The sequence below is a fragment of the Erigeron canadensis genome, chromosome 8 (genome assembly GCF_010389155.1).
Source record: "Erigeron canadensis isolate Cc75 chromosome 8, C_canadensis_v1, whole genome shotgun sequence".
In the NCBI taxonomy this organism is placed as follows: Eukaryota; Viridiplantae; Streptophyta; class Magnoliopsida; order Asterales; family Asteraceae; genus Erigeron; species Erigeron canadensis.
This window is the reverse complement of record NC_057768.1, coordinates 31,326,198-31,334,419: the sequence shown is the minus strand read 5'-3', so window position 1 is coordinate 31,334,419 and position 8,222 is coordinate 31,326,198. Positions and strand designations below refer to the sequence as shown.

Here is an 8,222-nt window from a genome sequence, read left to right as displayed (position 1 = left end):
TAGTCCTTAAACTAAGGAAGAGTGCGTATTTGGACGAACCGGGTAACGATACAGACTTACAGAGTTTTTTTTTTTGTTTGTTTGTTGTAAAGTTAATTTCGATTCAGACGTGTTGGAGACAATTTTAACCAACAATTTGCTGGACCTCCAACCCCCTCTTCATGGAAAATGCGATGAGAAACCCAAGACTCGAACCCGAGACCTTGGAGAAAACTCACATCCGAAGCCCACATATTAATTCGAAAATTGATTTCTAATATTATAAAATTTTGGAATATATATAACCGTTTAATTAACAACGTTGGCTCTTTTAACTTTTTTTCTTCTTAAATATCCCTTTCCACTATATAATGACCACTTTCTCCATTTTAAGTTCTTTGAACAAATATATTATCCAACACATATATCTGTATATCCAGTATGACTGTAAACAAATCTACTTAGTAGTAATGTTCAAATGTGGCATAAAGATATTTTTTACTAGGCGTATACTTGATGTTTGTTACATAAAAAGGTCACATCGTCAAGTAAAAAATCAAACTTACTATTTCTGTAATTATTTGGACTCACCTTAGCTGTTGAAACTCAAAAAAGGAGACGAAGACAAGGCATAAAACATAGAATTATTAATGGGCTAAGTGGATTGTAGGGTATAAAAACTAAAACGGTAAACTTTATTGGACTATTAAATTCATTAAACATATCAAAAGTTTTTTAAAAAATAATATTTGGGAGCCGATTAAATATATATAATTTTTTTTGAACAAAAACAGCGGTGACCCGGGCCCTGCACTGGCCCCTATAAAGAACCGCCCTTGCACACTTTCTCCAAAAATCACACCAGTAACTCTTTTTTTTAACGTATCAAGTAATAAAAGTATGAGAAAAGATTATCTAAAGTTATCCTAACTTGACTACTCGAGATGGAAAAATCTTGACTCTTTGATGAAAATCAAAGGTCACAATTTAAAATTATTTTTAAATCTTGACCTTTAATTTTCATCTAAAGATCAAGATCTTTTCAACTTGACTGATAACTTTAAAACCTCCTCCATAAAAATACTAATATCCTAATGCTTTAATTTGACCACCTTTGTCACTTTGTGTAACAGTTTGCGCTTTTGGTTGGGCTACCCACCACTCTTGTGCCCATGGATTGCAATTGTTGCATCACCTTGAATTTGGGCCTAATCTTTAATACATTTAAATGGGTCAAGTTTATATGTTGAAAAAATTTAGAACTCTACTAGATACGCAGATATCAATAATTTGTAATTTATATTTTGAAAACCTAGTCGGTCGACCAGTTTAATTGTAAGCGGTCTTTTAGTATAACTGACTTAGGGTCAAGCTGACAGATTTTCCTAATTGAACCGATTTTTTGGCCTGGTAAACAACTCGTTCTGTTGTTTATTTGAATCTTTTTATGCATAGATAGTATAACGAGGTTTTGATTTGACTCATTTTACTGTTTTTATTGGTAAAGTTAGATATCCTTATTATCCATTTGTTTAATATGATAATTTTCTATCAAGATGAGCAGGTAGATCTTTAAGATAAATTCCAGTAGTGGAAAACTTTGGCCATGATAAAGAACTTACAAAAGAAGAAAACGTTGGTGAACGATAGAAGAAGAGGCAACAAAGTCGACTATTCGTCTTCATTTCCTCAAAAATGCTACTTGCGTGCAGACCCATCCCCAAAGGACCGGGGAGGAGCATCTCAAAGTATGGGGCAAAGGATCAAAGGCTTTTACTTCGTCACCCGAGATCCACCACAGGTTGGGTTTGCGCTCCATGAATTGATCAAGATAATTATCTCTTATGTGAAATAAAGTCAAGTAGGAAGATAAGCGATATATATATGATCATAAACATACATTAAGAAATGATAATCATAATTTTGCGAATATCATATAAATTATAACTCCAATAATATTAACAGAACAATAAGAAAGATCTGATTATTTTCCATGAGAAAGAGTTATTTAAGAACCCTTAATAATAATAAAAAAAAAAGAACACAAGAACTGTATATATATATATTCCATTATGTATAATTTAACAGGAAGTTTCCATTGTCATGTTTTTTGCAAAAAGATCTATAACCGGCAACCATAACTGGCTAAAAAAGCCCTTCCTATCCATAATGTGGGGCATACTTGACTCACTCATCAAAGATTGTGGCAATGGGTTTGCCCGAGGTTTAACCCAAGACCTTGTTCTATTTGTGGCAAAGATGCCCACCCGTTACCAATTAATTAGTTACACCGGATTGGAATTTCTTCAATTGCTATGTGAATTATCAATTTGTTAGTTTCTTTCATTTGTTGTTTGTATTTCGTCTAAATCTGTGTTTTATCTCATCTGTGTATATATTTTATAGTAGCCTCACAACCTTATTGTTTTCAAGTAAAATCAAAATTCTATGATCATTGATTTTAGACCAAAGCGATTATTCCCTAGAATATTTTTCGTGCTCATCTATCATGATAGTGAAGAAAAGTACTGTCTTATTTCTTCTAATCGGTATCTTCAAGTTATAGGAATATTTTGACCCCATTACCTTGATCAGATTTCCAAAAACTAAGAATACTTCAATCACACATTTAAGAAATATCTATAGAGACAGTTTATGCGTTAGATTCATTCTGCACCTTTCCCGGATGTAATGATTACGCGCATTCTAGATATAATGCGCCATAAACATCAGTAGTCTAGTAATATGAATAGTCAATATGTATCTCAATAATGCACAATTGATAGACCTCATCACCATAGGTTTGCATGAGATTTAAATTAAAGTCTTAAGATAGGTGAGCCCCTTTCGATTCTTTAGTACATATATCTGTTTGACTAGAGTCTTTAGTCCCTTAAAAGGTAAATCAAAGGTATTGCAAAAGATGATATATGAAAGCTACTTATCCTAGCTTGAATGATTAAGTGAATCAATACTTATAGGTATTGGTTTTCGTATGGTATCCTTGGTAAATTTCGTGACATAGCTAGCTTTTTAGTTATAGCTGTCTTCATATGATGATTTACATGTAGATATGTTCATTTTAATTGATAAACGTTTCTATGAAGAAAGCATACATTCAAAACACCTAAAATTATATTTTATAAACACTATTAAAAAGGGTCCACATCGTGTTGATTAGAGGTGTGAAGCATCAAGAGTACATGTAAGACATCAACAATGGGGTCTTATTGAGAATGACTAGCTATTACAAGTTTTGTCGTCCACTTAGTTTTTCAGACGCATGCTAAAAACTATGCCCATCTTGAAAATAATAACTAGGAATTAATCTTGATTATTGTCTATAATGGTAAGAAGATTTTTGGAGGATCTTCGGGCCCAAGATTCCAGTAAACAATCTTCTATTTAGGGAAGGTTGATTCTAGCATAAACTTGTCTAGGACTATGCAGGGTTGGGTAATGTTTGGTGCATGATACCTCACTTGTAAGGGGACCCTTGTAGCTTTGAAGCAATTGTTAATGGACACTTCGACATTCCATGAACTAACGTGGAATCAAAATGGGGTAACTGATATATATAAAGAGTAAAATGTGTCATCATCACATGGGATGAATGGTGTCGCAAAAAATGATATTTCTTGTTATCTTGATGATCTTTAAGTACATTTGGAATATATCATTAATGTTTTTCATGTTGTTTTGGTGATAGTGACCATATATATTAATTGTGACTAGATGTGGATCTTTAGTAACTAGAAAGACAATGATTGGGTAGACATTCCGGCCTTGGTTTGCTTCATCCCTTATTTGGGTGGAGGAAATAAAATACTGATGTTTAGAAAGATAGCTAGCCTGCCCGTATAACTAAAGTGTGTAGAGAAGTCCCATAACTTGTTGGGCAGAGTTGCAACAAACAATTAATAAATTAGAAAAAAGAGTGATGACCACAATAAGTTGCATGTTGTCAAATTCATGTTTTGTCCGATTATCAAACAAACGAAACCAAACGAAAAGAAAAGAATCAAATATAAGTAACTAAATTGTAGTGGAAAAGCCAATTGTTGTAGTGTGTCTTCTTATGGGGTAACATAGATTCATGATGTAACTTTGCATTGCATGAGTAATGATAGTAGTGGTGTTATAATTACTAAGATTCATGAAGAAAAAGAAAAAGTTAATTTGATTAGTAGTAATGGATTAGTTATGAAATGATTTCTTGATTGTAGAAGGATAGATAACGGAAAGAGCGTTTGGAAGTATGGAATGAAAGTGATTGAAACCAATTTGGGCACTTGGTAATTAAGCTTGTCAATTTGTAGGTTATCTTGATGATGATCCTAATATCATCAAATTCTTGCTTTTTCTCAGTCAAAAAGTTATACAACGATTAGAATTAAGATGGTGATTGTGTAGCTAGGTTAAGAGTTACGTGTTGGTTTAAGTGGTTAGATTATTTTTTTTATAAAAAAAACTTTTATTTGTTTATTTATTTATAGACTAACTACCTCCAAATAGTCAAAAATATGGGTTTGAGACACTAACCAACTAACACCCGCTAATATATATAGCTGAAATTCTTTGAAAGATCAGATACGGTCAGTGAACTATGCTGAAATACTTTGAAAGAAAAACGGTCAATGAACTCAAAATATAAAGAAACTTCTTAATGTATTGACAAATTACCATTAATGCCACATGAATTTAGATTACTACAGAAAAAATCGAAACACATAATATGATCGTGAGGGTAGTACAGATAGATGTATTGCCCAGGAAATTGTAAAGATTAATTAGACTCCAGCTAGGTTTGCTTTGATGTAGTTAGGGAATTTAGGGTAGCAATGGGCAGGGTATGGGCTGGCTTTCCCGGACTTGGACCCGTTTAAAATTTCCCACCCCAAACCCGGACCCGGACCGGCGGACCCAACAGGTCCCCGTTTACATACTAACCATCTAGTAACGGGTTTCCCACAGATAATCGGAGATTCGGGGAGCACTATTTAATTATATTTGACTTGATTTGTCTATATACTATACGGGTTGGGTATGCGATTTTTCATCTAAAACCATCTTCTAACCTAGACCCGCAAAAAAATAAAACCATCCTTATACTTGTCACTACAAGAAAACATTCATTTAGAGACATCTTTAGCGACTCACAATTAAAAGTCTCTATTTTGTGATGCAAGTAGAGACTTGTTTATCGACACCCTCAGTTTTCATGACGCAAATCAAGTCGAAAGTCGAGTCGCAAAATATTTCTAGTTTACGGTGTCGCAAATGTTGTAACAAATTAAGTCGCTATTTTGTGACGTTCTTGAACATGTGGTTGACGCTATCGCTGATATTGCGACTTCCTAATATAAATCGCTAATGGTGTCGTTAATTTGCGTCTTTCTATAAACCAGTCGTTATTAGAGTCGCATTTTTCCATACATCTTATTGATATTTTACTATGTTTAATGTTTTATTATTTTGACTAAAAGTAATTTTTATTTTATAAACACACAAACTTTTTTAATTCCATGAAATTTTTATTTACTTTAACGCTAAAATTAAAGTATTTATGCAAAGAATAAATTAGCGACTTTGACTTCCTTATTTTCATTTCATAAAAAGGGACTGGCCCATATCACAACCTCATAATCATTCAAAATACACAAGCTCCGTGACTCCACTTCACCAAACTACTTAACCACCAACGCCACCCGCCACCACCGCGACCTTACCGACACCACCACCGCAACCGTACCACCAACCAATATAGTATATACAATCGCACAACAATCATACCGCCGCAAAGATTATACGGCAACGACGATATATCCACTGTGAGTATGCGAGTTTAGCTTTTGATTAGGTTAAACGATCTGTAATTTAGGATTTTAATTAGGTTAAACGATCTGCAATTTAGGATTATAATTAGATTTATTAGGTTAAACGATCTGCAATTTAATATTTTAATTAGATTAATTAGGTTAAACGATCTGCAATCTAGAATTTTAAGTGTATGAATATTTTGTAAATCAATATAGTGTGTATATATATATATATTATCTGTAATGAATATATTTAAGAGTTGTTTTTAATATTCTATGTTTATAATCTGTAGAATTGCATCATGTGCCTCATTAATGCTCGGGTTTGAGAACTTATTGTGAGATTAATATCATCCATAATTGCAGCACCGAGAATGATAGGTGCAGCAGCTCTTGAACTTGTTCTAAGTGTAAATGCAGCTCTTGAACTCCAAGATTTACCTATTTCCACTCTGAATGATAGTTGCAGTAGCTCTATCCTTACTCGAGATAATGTCGCTTTCTTTGATTGAATATGCTAAACTTTTAGCAGAGATGTTTAACTTAAACATATACGGCTTTTGAAATAAGCTTTTCGATGAAGTTTAATGTTGTTGAGTGACTTTGTGTGCAGATAGAAAAGCAGGATTTTGGGCTTAATCCAATGAATTGTCCAGGACATTGCTTGAGGTTTGATTATCGAGTGCATTCTTATAGAGTTAACAATAAAAAAAGGTCCCACTGTCGTCTGAAAATACTTGTTAACCATTTTTTTACTGTTTTAATTGAATACGTGGTGTGACAAATGCGTATCTAAAAGTTTGAAGCATGATTTATTTCTTTTAGTTAAATATCGTTTGGATTTTCTGACCTGTATGACAAGTTCCATTATAAACTAGGCCTTTTTATTTTATCATAACTGAATGGGTCGAGATTGTGTAATATTATGTTATACACGCGTATTTGACTGTGCTCTGCCATATGTAATCTGTGTGGTTGAAGGGTACTGGACTCTGCCATTCTGAATTATTGCCCTCATCCGTCAGAATTTAGACTCTATTATTGAACGAAACTGAGAGTACGTGTTGCGTTGTTATTTTGATATATATTGAGTTTTGAAGTTGTGTCTATCAATTCTATAGATTTTGCTCAAAAGGGCATTGATGCTGCCAAGATTGTTGGCTTTGCTCCTGCCACTTCTGTCCTCGTTGTCTCGGTATGTCTCTAAATTTAATTTTATAGTTTTCTGATCTAATATTGTTATTTTTATATGTTTTCTCGAAAGGGGGGGGGGGGGGGGGGTGATTGTATTCAATTTTATACCGTGTAGTCTACTATAATACTTGTTGTATACTGTGCATATCACTTGTATACTGTGCAAGTGTTTTATTTTAAAAGAAATAAGCAAGCTTGACTAGCCGTTTCCTTGTCATGATAACTGCCTACTTCGTTTTCTTTATTCTGTATGTAGATAAGTTATGAAGCTCCTGTCACAGGTGGATTCGGGGCTAAGATCTTTGTGTCGTTAGTTGCACGTTGTTTAAAAGGGTGAGTCCTTGTATTACTTCATGCATTGTTTACACTTGTTTTATTAGAACTAGTATGCTCTGTGAGAAACCTAAAAAGTTGGATACTTGACGGACTATAGAAGAACTTTGTTCTGCGGTAAACTGCTCTTTCTATGGGTATTTTAAATAATATAGAACTACAAATGCATCTCATATATGTAGTCGTAAACAAGGTGATCACTAGTTAGCAGGAACTGAAAATGAGGCCATCTTGAATAAAAGAATTACATAATGATTCTTTAGAAAACATACAAGATCTGATTACATGTGAAGTATTGAATGAATTAGGACTATGTTAGAATGATGATTCTGGTTGATAAATGTATCAAGATTTCCAAAAAATTTTCAATACAAGTATACAGTATACTATTTGGATTCTCATTTCAACATGTGCCTTAATTTTAAACAAATATAAATTGCTCATTGGTACCTATTTACTTAATTTTAAATGAATATACTATTTTGATTCTCATTTCAACATGTTATATCAATATTTATGTTATATATGCATAATTGTTTTAATTTATCCCCTGCAGAACAGAGTTTGAAAGGCAGTTATGGAAATACTCCTGGTGAGTTTTTCGTTCACTCGAACACATCTCTTTCATGAGATTTTTTCTTTAAAAATTCTTGCATTATCATTCAAATTTGTTTAATGTACTGTGCAACTTGAGATGAAAAACCTGAGTCTGCCCCTAATGAACCGGGTGAAACATCTTATTTCGATGCCATTTAGTTGGATTAACTAGTTTATATGCAGGAAGGCTTCTTTCCTTAGTAGTAGAGCTTAAGCGTTCAGATTATCTGATTGTTGCTAGTGGTTCATATTTGATTGTCAGAAATCTTTAGAATCTGATTGTTAGAAATCTTTAAAATC

The 8,222-nt window shown here is 33.2% G+C and overlaps 1 long non-coding RNA gene across 4 annotated transcripts; it reads left to right on the top strand.

The window, feature by feature from the left end:
- Nucleotides 1-5,594: 5,594 nt before the first annotated feature.
- On the top strand, nt 5,595-7,882 carry LOC122611377. 4 transcript variants are annotated; one of them, XR_006325508.1, is made up of 4 exons: nt 5,595-5,810; nt 6,092-6,512; nt 6,920-6,993; nt 7,249-7,882. It is a non-coding gene; the product is annotated as an uncharacterized LOC122611377 (long non-coding RNA). The 4 variants fall into 4 exon arrangements; XR_006325509.1 differs by having other exon boundaries at nt 5,598-5,810; nt 6,165-6,480; XR_006325506.1 differs by having other exon boundaries at nt 5,598-5,810; nt 6,165-6,512.
- The last annotated feature ends 340 nt before the right edge of the window (nt 7,883-8,222 follow it).